Here is a 13,015-nt window from a genome sequence, read left to right as displayed (position 1 = left end):
TAAAACAAGTAAGAGGCTCTAGTCGAGAGCTCCCGACTAGGGGATTTCCTGAACCCTCTTCTTCCAACATCAAATGCATATATATATTCTATTTTAGAAGCTATATGTCAAGTTTGGTGACTCTAGCTCTTATTATTTACCAAAATTGCCCAAAAAACATGATATCGATATCGATTTTTATCGATTGCTTAGAAACGGAGTAAGTTGTCGATTATCGGAAACAAACTCGATCTGCGCGGGAACTAGGAGCATCTACATCTAAAATTTCAAGTCTCTAGCTCTTATAGGTTCTGAGATCCTTGCGTTCATACATACGGACGGACGGACGGACAGACAGACGTACATGGCTAGATCGACTCCTTCCTTCTGCCTGTTATATACATTGGGATTTTGCACAAATACAATATACCCTTATACCCATTTTTGATGGGTTCAGGGTATAATCATCGAAAAAGTTTTGATTTTCGCACCGACCTCTATTTTGAAAAATAGCGTGATATAACCCCTTGCCATTTTGTCGATTTGGGTCAAAATTTTGAATTTCCTTTTTTTGATGCCAATCGATAGATCGTTTTGGAACGTCATATCTCCGCGAGGAGCTATGTCGTTTTGGAACGTCATATCTCCAAGCGGAGTTATGTCGTTTTGGAACGTCATATCTCCAAGCGGAGTTATGTCGTTTTGGAACGTCATATCTCCGCGCGGAGTTATGTCGTTTTGGAACGTCATATCTCTGCGCGGATCTATTACCCGAATGCTTTTACCCGGGGTAGGTTCGAAATCGAAACTTTTTTATATATTTTTTTGAAAATCTCGGGTAAATATACTCCGATTTTAAAATATTATACATTTTTGAATTCGTACGGATCCCTTCTATCATATGGCATTCAAAGAAATTAAAAATTGATGGGTTGGAAAAAGTTGTTGACCAAAAAACGTTTCGTTGGTATATATACCTTTACCTAATAAACCTTTTTTTTTATTTTTGTAGACTATCTCGGCCAAGTAATCTCAGAGTCGAAGCATTCGCCAACCCATACAAGAGACCTCGCTGAGAGGTGTGTAGTCAGAAGGCTCAAGAAAAGATCCTTTAGAGACCTCCTCCAACCACGACACAGAAGCCCCAGAGCTCACCGTCTACCTACGTGACGGTTCAGCCTTACTCAAAGAAGACGGCTTTGACGTTTGTCCACGATAAAGCCTGAGGAGCCAACCAGGATTGGCGAGATACCACCTAAGTAAACGGTTTTGTAATAAAAATGTATGCTATTTTTTGATTCAATACAATAAACATATATAAGTTAAAAAACAAGCAAACTTTTTTGACGATTTTTTTTTAACTCTCGGGTAAATATATCCTGTTATTGAAATATTATACCTTTTTAAATTCGTACGAATCCCTACTATCACACAGCATTCAAACAAATAAAAAATTGATGGGTTGAAATGAGTTGTTGACCAAAAAACGTTTCGTTTGTAAAATCAAACTTTTTTGATAATTTCTTTGACTATCTCGGCCAAATAATCTCAGATTTTGGAATTTCATATTATATTTGACTCGTAAGGATCAGTACTATCGATTGGTATCAGCAAAATAAAAATCTAAATTTTGACCGAAATCGACCAAAAAGCAAGGGGTTATATCACGTTTTTTTCCAAAATCGGGGTAGGTTCGAATATCTCAACTTGTTTGACGATTTTTTTGAAAATCTCGGGTATATATAATCTCATTTTAAAATGTTATACCTTTTTGAATGCGTACGGATTCCTACTATCATATGGCATTCATTAAAAAAAGTTGTTGGCCAAATAACGTTTCGCTTGCAAAGTCCAACTTTTTTGGAGTATCTCATGTGAGATTCATTAAATTATGCTAAACAAAGTACTGTCCCAATCGAGCTCTCTCCACTGGATTTATTCAAGCTATATAAATAGGTAGCTTTATCTAAATCAATATACTTACTTTGCATACCCAAGCCATTTGCATGAACATAATATTAAACATGTAAGAGGTTCTATTCATTAGCTCCCTTCTCTTTTTCCAACATCAAATGCATATATATATTCTATTTTAGAAGCTATATGTCAAGTTTGGTGACTTTAGCTCTTATTATTTACCAAAATTGCCTAAAAAACATGATATCGATATCGATTTTTATCGATTGCTTAGAAACGGAGTAAGTTATCGATTATCGGAAACAAACTCGATCTGCGCGGGAACTAGGAGCATCTACATCTAAAATTTCAAGTCTCTAGCTCTTATAGGTTCTGAGATCCTTGCGTTCATACATACGGACGGACAGACAGACGGACATGGCTAGATGGACTCGGCTATTGATGCTGATCAAGAATATATATACCTTATGGGGTCGGAGATGCTTCCTTCTGCCTGTAACATTCATTTGGATTTTGCACAAATACAATATACCCTTATACTCATTTTTAACAGGTTCAGGGTATAGTTAATATATTATATATATTACTATATCTAAAAAAAATACCTGATGCAACCACATTATTTAAATTTAATCTTTAGCTAAATGTCTGTGCGAACCTATCTTAACTTTAAACCAACTTTCAGCAGTTGAGGGTAGACAACTTGGGGGCACACATAAATTTATGTGTCTGGTTATGAATAATATGTAGCGTGTGCCTGCTGACACCGTGCAAATTCAAAGCCTGTGGCTAATTTGCTTCATTTTATGCTCATTGAACGACGCTTGCAAATTTTCACAGATTGCATACGTGTTGAATTATGTGTCTCTCCCCACACACCTCAATGCTGACCCAGTGAACGGCCGTCAAGGTTTTAGCTTGTGTGAGTGAGTTTTCTATTCAGAATCATTTGACCGGAAGTGACCAGTCAGCAAAACTGTCCCACTTACCTTTCACCCCCGCTAAGCTACAAGCTCTACGGACAGCCTATAGAATGCGACCTATATATATGTATGTATATGGATGGGAGCTGTGTGGGCTTGCCTAATCATCCATGGATGTGAAAGGCAAATGTCACAAGAGATGTCGTAGTATCCGTAGCCGTAACAAAAAAGAAATCCGTGTGGGTTGAAGTTTTAGTTATTGCCTGAATTTCCCCAAGAGTACATTAAGAAATCGATTCAATTCGATTTTAGGCAATAAAAATTGAGCGTTGCCTCTGCTTTTAACATCTTGCCGCACTTCCATTAACGACGTTTCCATTTAATGCCCTTCCATCCCGTTTACGGCCGGATGTCCGGAAGTAGAAATAGGGGAAACATTTGGGTTGGCGCCCATTTATGATTTTGATTAATGTTTCTGGGCATTAGGTAAATGCTGCTGTCCATCAGCATAAACACAGCCTCCGGCTAATGTGTATTTGCATTTAATGTGTTGTGTTTAATTTGTTGTACCGTTTTTTCCAAAGTTCCACGGCCATATTTCATTTTTCATCGACCCACATAATTCAATCATTCTATTTATTTATTTATTATTAATTTAAGCTGATTGATTGCTTTTGATTTGAAATCGCTTAGCAAGCTACATTTTTATTTTATTAGCATGCAATAAAAACAGTTTTCAAATAATATACTCGCGCATTATAATGACAAGCATTTACTGAATTAAGTTTATCTAAATGAGTATATATCGTTCAATTAAAACAAATTTGCAAATATATCATTTATCCAAATTTGATTTACTATTAAATATAAACCGCCCTATCCTGTTTAAGTTTTTTTCTTTTAGGTATACTTTAATTCAGGCTCAATATTAGGCTACAAATATAAAATATTTGTACGTTTAAGAGGTATAATTTTGGCAAGTTTCCTTAGCCTACGTAATTATCTAAACCCTTTCTGACCCATGACATCACCACTTACTCACACTTTGGCTTCGTGTCCTCCATTAAAAATTGAGTCAAACTGTCTTTTCTTGCATCTACTCAATGACGAACTTGTAACCTAGCCATCAGCTGTAATTTGGCTCAAAAATATCAATGGCAACAAACATGCTGGGCTCCCTTTATTTATATTCTGTATGGGCTGCCCGCGGGCGTTGGTTTTTATCATGTATACGATGTATTGAAGCGTTTGGCAAGTTTTTCGGACTCAGGAAAGGTTCTTGTGGCCGGGACATGGCTATTGTTGCGGAATGTCTTATTTTGTCCTTGCAGCAAATTGCCCTTGTTTTTCTTGCGTATACTTCATCGCATTTTTTGCAATCTGCCATTTCGTCTGTCGGTGCCTCAATTGGCTTTTATTCTCATTCTCATTTGTGTTTATGGGTGAGCCCGCACCGAGAGATGTCGACTTTTCTGTGGGCGTCAGCACGTGATTTACGCAGTCGAAACTGCTGGCACAGCTAAAGGACGCATGCACTTTAAATTCTCGAAAATAAAACTGCATTTAACAGTCAATTGTGTACATAATTGCCAAGCTGAATCCAGCCACTTGCTACAAAATAAACTTCATGAAAGCTGTATTCGCCTAAGTGTTAATAAAATTGAAAGGACAGAGCCAAAGCAAAGCAGCAAGGAATAGCAATAACAATGAGACTGTGCTGCGGATGGAGCTTCCCTTGCACACTTCCTTGATTAATCAAACAAATCAATAATTCAACAAATCAACGTCAAGGACGAGTTTTTGAAACGGACCCTCCACGCCTCGCTCGACTTTGCATAATGCCTTTCGGCCAGTCCTTAGCCAAGCCGTTAGCCATTAGGTCGGGCATGAAAAACAAATCACTTGCATTTTCATATCAATTTGCTCACTTTATTTTCACAGCCATGCACACAATGTGCTGATAATTCTAAAAAGCTTGAAAGTAAAATGTTCTGAGTTAAGTCAACCTTAAAGATTGCATCTTTTAAGGGGCAATGCCTCATTTAAATTAGTTATAAACAACAATAACTTCATTAAGCAAAACATAAACTAGATCCCAAATTTATAATCGGTGCTAAGAAAATGTACATAAATAAATCAAGGTCCCATTGTGAGCAATTAGTTCAATTTACATTTATCAACATAATTTATTCTGCCGACACGGCCAGGACTCCACCAAAAGTTTGGCAACGATAGAATACATTTTCAATACAGTCAAAATCTGTGCTGCGTCCCTGACTTCTTTAATACTATATTTATAGCTTAGACAGTTCTCGGTAGATGAGCAACGAGAGGCCTGACTCGAAACCCAACATGGATTATTCTCTTATCGCAAGGCCACAGTAGCCAGTGCCATTTATTGAAAAAACTGATTCGTGCAAAGCCAAGTAATATCCCAAATTAATATTTTAAAGTGATAGAGCGTGCCGTGGTACTTTAGACCTGAGCACAAGAATGCGAATAACAGATTATACCCATTACCCATTTATTTAAATGGAATAGAATTAGACATTTGCATGTGGTTTTGATGCTTATATCACCCTAAGCCAAAGTGTACTGGAAACGACACGTTACAATCGATTTCCTTATCCAAGTTTATTATTTTGTTTGGCACGTGCAACTATTAAACGGAGAGTCACGTGTCAGATGGTCACTGTGCGCATCCAAAGGCAGCTAATGCACTGCTCTAACAAAATTAAAAAAAAAAAAACGAGAAATCCTTTTGAATGAAGGAGTCGCCTTTTAGTCCAACTGCAACGTTCACCTGAGCTCTGGATTACATATATGCACACTTACATAAATAAAAATATATATATTTATACTTGTTCGGAAGGTGTTAAGTGAATAAAGAATAAGCCTCGCGAGCTCCAGCTGGGAAGATTATAAATCAGCTTTCAGTGGTGAAGCCATTACTTGTTTTCAATATTACGTATACGTCAAGATCAAGACGGTTTATAAGAGTGGTAAAACAATGTTGTTTATGACTAAAAATGTATTCGCGAAGAACATAACGTGAAAACCAATTCTAAATACCATAATTAAATGTAACAGCAAACTAGTTGGCACCAGGTACAACCAATTAAAAATTCTGCAGGTAGTACACGCAAGGTATACATATTCTTGCCCATCGCCGCAGACATTATAAACTCTTCTCTAACCAAAAAATGAATAGAAAGCTCTCATATAAACTTTGTTCGATTTGGTCTCTGTATCTCTCATTGTTTTGGAATTGGAATTGAAAGATTGGGCGTGTTTCATAGAATTTCCACAAATGGTCAAAACGGACCATCCAATTGAATTCACGCTGATGGTGCCACAACGGCCCCAACGGCCACTTTGGCAGTGAAGCTTCGATTTATGGTACAGCGATTTCAATTGGTTAAACATACAGCTGAACCGCCCATCGTGCATTGTTGGCCCGGAGTTTTCCATGGTTTCATTGATTTTCAATTTGTATTGCGGCACGTGAAGTTCTTCCGCTTCATTTGACTTTCCTACCAGACAGCCAGCTGCGTTCGCTGTGCTTGTGTTTACCTAAGCGGATAAACATGGGCCTCAACCTCGAGTGCCTGCACTGCGATATTTATGTAGATGGCGCATATTGCAAGGCGTGTTCACTCAAGCCCCCGGCTCAATCCGAATTGTTGCTTCTGAGTTTTACTGAAAATCCCGTTCATTTAACCACATTCCATGGTATGATTTCAAATACGAATTCCAATTAACAAATTTGAGGTTTAAGACCAGTACAAATGGATGGAATGAAAATTCTTTTGGTATTCATATAAGTTTAAGAGAGTGTGGAATTTATAATCAAAACAGCTTGCTTTTTGTCTGTTTACGCTGAAATGGGTAAGCAATTGCAATGCAATTAAGTGCAAATCTATTCAACAAAGAAAAAGAAACATGTCTGAGCCAATTAAGTTTTTAAATTCCGATTATCGTGTCTGAATGTATGAATGCGTCAATCCTAGTCGCGCACTCACAACCCACAAATGTAATGAAATTTGAACTTGGGCAAGCGTCTTTCAACCAAATGGGATAAAGTAGAAAATGTGTCTTAAATTAATTTTAACAAGTATTATTGAAAATAATTTGCAGCCGTCGCTTTTCACCAGTTGTCCACAATTTCTGCTAGAATTATGGATCCCCAATTCGCCAAAAAGACCAGCTCTAGAGATATATGTCGTTATGTATTTCGTAAGGGTCTGCTGCTGAAACATGTTAATTTACGACGCAATTTAAAAAATGTTTAAATAGTTACATATTTTACACTTGACTGGAGGGGCGTGAATGCTCATTTGCAATTTTTAATTGATTGTCGCATTTAATTTCCGCAGTGCTACTGTTATTGATTTTTCCTTACAAAGTATTGTTTGAAATATTATTAAATTTTCGCCTTTAATATGAATCTGCAAAAAAAAAAAAAAAAACAAAAACAGCAATACCTACTGCAAAAGGCTGCTAATACTGGTTGGATGTTCGTCAATGAATCAATTTAATGCCCGAATCGACTGTTAAAGAATGCATTTCATTTTAATTGAATAATGGGGCGTAGTGGGCATACAGTTAATGCATTCGTGGCCAATGACTGTGGCACTTTGCAGGCTGGCAACAAACTGATAACCGCCAATTAATTACACATAGTATGTAGGAACAACAAAATATTGTTATTAAACTGACAGCTGGATTCGGTGTGTTTCATTCGTTTAAATGTTGTTAAGGATCTATAATCAATTATTTATGGGTCTCCTTTGAAATATTATTATGTTTATGTGCTTAGTTCAACGCGTAAACCTTTTTTGAATAAATTTAATGTAATTGGCAAAATAATTGGCAACAGTTTCTGACATTCCAATTATCTCCCTCACTGGAATGCTTTTTATTGACTTACTTTACTAACGAATCAATATTTGAAATGAGCTGTATAGCATATATATAAAAATACTTTCTTCCTCAATATTTATTCAGGCGAAGTATTCACAAAATACTTGCCAGGGTTAAATAGAAATTTAATTTATCTCGTCCTTGCATCGATCCGTATAACCATAAGAATCAATTGACAATGAACTTTCTACTCCTCTACTTTCAGCTGCAAAATGTATAAAAAGGATTTTTCATTTTTCTTATATTTTTGTTGTTTGCTATTATTTCTTCTTGTTCTTCTTCTGCTGCTGTTTACCCTTCGCTGAGCATACTTCGGTACGATGAAAAGCGCCAACAACTTTTTGTTTCGATAGTTTTCCATATTTTCATTGTGGGTCAAGAGCAAAAAATACGGTCTTTCTGCCCTGCCTAGCTTCAATTACGAGACAACACAAATCATTAAACAAAATAATAATTTCCGCAAAGGGACAAGCGAAATGCCGGAATCAGACCGGAATCGAGGAGTCAGACGTGGCCAGCGATGGGCACGCATACCAGGACAAGCACGACAAATTGTGCAAAACAAAGGACACACAGTGCGAATGCACAAATACACACAGACACATCAGGGAAAACTCTTGATGTGGGTGCACTCAGAAATCGGGCAGGCTGCTCGCTTGGCCAACAAGGACCTGGATCTGAGCAAATACCAAATGTCAAGTGCAGGGCGTTAAATTGTCGCAATGTGTGAGGTTAAAGGGATGCTGGGCTGCTGCCAGCACTGACCTTTTAGTCCTTGCCTTGCTTTGAAATTGCTTTAAAATCTCTGAACATAAATAAACCTAGTTTTCCTTATACGCTCCTTCAGTCTGTCCTACCAAGTGGCCTTAAACACCAGGTTACGCTCCACCAGCATGCAAAGAAAATAGCTAGACTTCAAATTTATAGAGAGTAAAAATTAAAATTGTCAAAAAGCGAAAAGTGTGTGCCGCGTGAAAAATGTGTCTAACTTTGCTAATAATTTGCATACTTTTTGGCACGTCGAGCTCAACTCCACTCCTCGCATCCTCATTTCTCTTCTTCCCATTTGACTGGCTTGCACGCACATTGGCTATCCAGCTGCTGCCAGCTCTTGTACCGCACTATACCGGCCTCAGCAGTTGCTGGTGAAGCAGCACTAGAGCGCAGAAATTAGAACGCGCAATAGCTTCAAATTTTCACACTTTTTGCAAGCGCAAACAAAATAAACGTTCACGCAAACTTTAAGGCGGCCAACTGACACGCCTCGCCCGCCCACACAGTACATCTCTTTTGCGCGATGCCGCGTGCCAACAACCACGAAAGCCACAAAAAGTTGCACGAATGCAAAAACCTTCTGCAAAAATGTCGCAAAAAAGCAGAACCAGCTCAAAGCGAGCATTTTCCTGTGCTTTCGCTTCGTTCCGGACTCTTCCCATTGCATTTCTGGTTGTGTCGCCTGTTTCACGGAGTGGACAACGCCAGGAGCAATCGGATGTTGTCGCTTCAGCAGCGACTCCAGCATCAAAAACTCACCACTCAACCCACTTCGTCGGCTTCCACTTTCCCGGCTTCCCCCTACAAAGCCCCTGTCTTCCCTTTTTGGTAAATACGACAAGTTGAAGTTACAACCCACTCATTTTTTTGCCACGGTAACTTATCCAACTTGTCAGTTTGCTTGCGGACGCGTTGCGAGTGGACCCTTCTGCTTGTTGATTCATTCCAGTGGAGGATATAATTAGCGGCACTCTCGGGGATGTCTTTTTTTTAAGGTAAAATGGATGCATGAAATGATTATATGATCGCCTAAGCCGATTGCTTTAGAAACTAGTTTTTTGTATAGAACATAAAAAACTTGGTAAATTTAACAACTTTAGTTAAATATATTATCAAGTCTTCTTATAGACAGTCGGACGCAAAATCAACCGCAGAAGTATATTTTGAAACATTTGCTTAAAGGAATTCTTCTATTCAGGATTACGATATTCTTTGTTGGATAGAAACACATGTTAATTGAGATTAACGTTGTATAACGCAAAAATCATTGTTTGGTCAAAAATATTGTTTAAGTTAAATCTTTAAAAGGTGCCTGTAAGACATTTTGTGATTTAATTTCCGAACAACAAAATAAGCAACCGTCCAAATGTAAGGCATTAACTTGAATGGAATAGATTCTACATGAAATAGCAGGAGCTGTGCTATGTGCAGCCACCATAGTTTGTCCGTTGAGCATATTCGAGAATATTTATTTTTGTTATTGTTTTGCTGGCTAAATAAAACTCAAAACAAATGAATACAAATGTGAAATAAACTTAGTTCTGGCCAAAACGAAAGGCAACGGACTGTGCAGTCGTGTCCCTAGCCCCAAGTTTAGGGGGCGATGTGGCGAGTCATGCGAAATTGCAAGCGAACTTTGTTGCTGCTGCTGCCATTATTGCTGTTATTGTTTGATACTTTCCATGCTCATCTTTGCTTGCTACCAACAACAATGGAACAGGGAAAACAAAGAGCCGAAACTGAGGGACTCTGCCAAGTCATTAATGGAAATACGCTGCAGTCAGGCAGAGTGGCAGGCAAGCAGCTGTAACCCGCACTCTATGTTCATTTTGGACACACCATTGGTATTACTCATGCGTCGTGTTAGCTATCACGAAATGAAAAAAAAACCCGTTAACGGTAAGCCGCAGAATTGCTAGAATAAGAACGTGGATCCTTAGGCACAGCGCGTTTTTATTTGCGAAAGGGAAACAGCCGGTATGGATTCCAGTCCCAGGTCCAGTACCAAGTTGGCGCTTTAGCAAGTCTTGAATATCCAAAGACCAACATGATAGCAAATGCCAGAACACTTTACTTTCTCAACTTTTTATTGCACTTGATTATGCAATTGCAGGCCAAACATTGTACTGTTCTTGCTGCTGTTGAAGTCGAGGCAATTCCTTGCCTCACATCTTTGCTGTTGCGGAGCCCGTTGTCATTTAGAAGAGATGTCCGTGTGTTTGTTTATGCAAAACTCATTTGTCTACAGCAACAAAAAGTCCAGGTGAGAACCAAGCGAACGCAATGCATTTATAAAAGGCTGTCATCCAACTACCAACCGAGAGAGTTAAAAGGTACTTAACAGCGAAACTTAAAAGTCAGAGAATTTCAATTTTACAAACTATTGTCACTATAAATGTTAAAGCTCTATGTATACGAACTATTGATTTTTATATAAATTAATTTCTTAATGAATTTCTCTATACATTACCTAAATAAAAAGTTCGGTACGATAATCGAATTGAATTTTCTGATACTTCACTGCATTAGCATCATCAAACAGCAATTATTTCCTATTTTTGCAGCACGTTCTATACTACAAATAAACAATTATTTATTTCAGTTTACAATTCACATCATCCGACTCCGTTCAAACTTGAAAACCAAATGGAAAAATTAAAATAATTCACATTCTATTACTCTTGGAATTCCTGAATCACGTACTTGTGCATGTGCGGGAAATAAATTATTTTTTACACACTCGACCCTGGCCGCTACAATCCAGGTAAATAAAGTTCTAGCAGAAACGCAACGTATTTATCTGTAAGCTGATAATTTATTACAAAAACAATTGAATGCCGCAAAAATGTTGTATCATTGTATGGCGGAGTCTATTAGTTTTAGTATTTAGCTTTATTTTTAGATAAATTGAAAATTCTAAAATGCTGTCTTTAATAGGAATAGCAAATTATTTTGCTCTACAATCAGCGACAACCCTTTGTAATTTAAAGTACAGGGTATATAAATGTCAGGTGTAACAAAGCCCTTATCTAAAACCAAGTGCACAACAAAGTAAAACAAACAAAATACAAAATGATTTGCAGTTTCACATAACTGAAATAGTTTGCCGAATCTGGCCAGGATGGACCACAATCAGAATAAAGCAAAAGTTTGAAAATGTGTGCGTTCTGAAATGGACTTTGATTGCGTTTGCTCCAACGCAATGTAAATGAAAACTGTTCCCCCACAATACCAATAATGGATCCGTCGGTGCAGATGATTTGGTTGAACTATCCAAAATCCTTCTATTTTTGCAGACTATTGCATACACATGAGATGAAGAGTAGAAACTAGGAATTAGGAGAGTAGAAACTAGAATAAAGAAAGCCCTTCAAGCACTAAACTAGACAACAAAGATGATAAACCATCAGAAAACAACATGAAAGACCGACTATCTTCAGCACAATGAAGATTTAATACCCTTCAAAACATACAGAATACAGTGCACAAATACACTGTTCATATAGGAAATTAGAATTTGACCGATCACTTCTATTATGTACTCATCTGATAAAGAATATTTATATACTTTGACAAACTGAAAATACCCTTTACCAGGGTATAAAAATACGTTATGTGCATTTACAAAAATAAAACTGAATATGTGCTTCCAATTTTAAAAAATTCCGAGAGTTTATACCGTTTATGTAATTGCACTTTAGTTTTCTTTTGCAACTCGGCTTTAAAGCTTATCAAATTTGATTTCCCCAAATTGATTTCGCAGCACCGTGCATTGAATAAGCCACAAAAAATATTCGGTAAGGCACACAGTGGGATGCATTTCTCTATTGCCAGAAAAAAACAGCCAAGTAACCATACAACGAGCTTTTCGTAGTTTCTGCTTGGGCGCCCACAGTTGCTAGCCAATTTTTTATGGGCTACCGAGGGAAGAGTGGCTGTTGCTGTGAGGTAACACACGTATCAAGGATGGGAGGAATCATAAAAATAAATGAAAAAGGTCACTTTGTATTGGTTGTGAGACAATTTAACACAGGCAAATGTGTGTGCAACTGTAATTTGTGTGCCTTTGCTGCCAGCAGCAACAAACAGCAGCATACTCCTACAGCAACAACTGTGGAACCACACCGCCCGACAGACCACAAAAGGCGCCACACAATGTACATATGTAGTACATAGTAGTAAATAGTTTCTGCTTGGGCTGGGGGAGGGTAAATTGTTGGGGTGGTATCATTCTGGTTGTTAGCTGGATGGGTGTATGTGTGTGAAGTATTTATAAACGAGGAGCTTGTTGTTGTTGTTGGCTTTTCATTTGTTGTCCACACACACATGCACACAAACTGAAGCACGAGTAGAAACACGAACACCAACACTTATGGATTTAATCCTCAACAAAGCCCACACACATGTGGCCAAATGAACATGTTAAGTTTTCAACAGCTATAAATTATTTCTTTAACAGCCTCTGCTCTTTTTCCTATATGTTAAACGATCCTAAATGA

At 37.8% G+C, this 13,015-nt stretch overlaps 1 protein-coding gene across 1 annotated transcript in view; it reads right to left on the bottom strand.

The window, feature by feature from the left end:
- Positions 1 to 13,015, bottom strand: part of LOC115770371 — an 83,400-nt gene that overhangs the window by 51,475 nt on the left and 18,910 nt on the right. The window lies entirely within an intron of this gene.

Source organism: Drosophila novamexicana, unplaced genomic scaffold, assembly GCF_003285875.2.
Source record: "Drosophila novamexicana strain 15010-1031.04,08,12 unplaced genomic scaffold, DnovRS2.1 tig00004555-arrow-pilon, whole genome shotgun sequence".
NCBI lineage: Eukaryota > Metazoa > Arthropoda > Insecta > Diptera > Drosophilidae > Drosophila > Drosophila novamexicana.
This window is presented reverse-complemented; position numbering and strand designations above follow the sequence as displayed.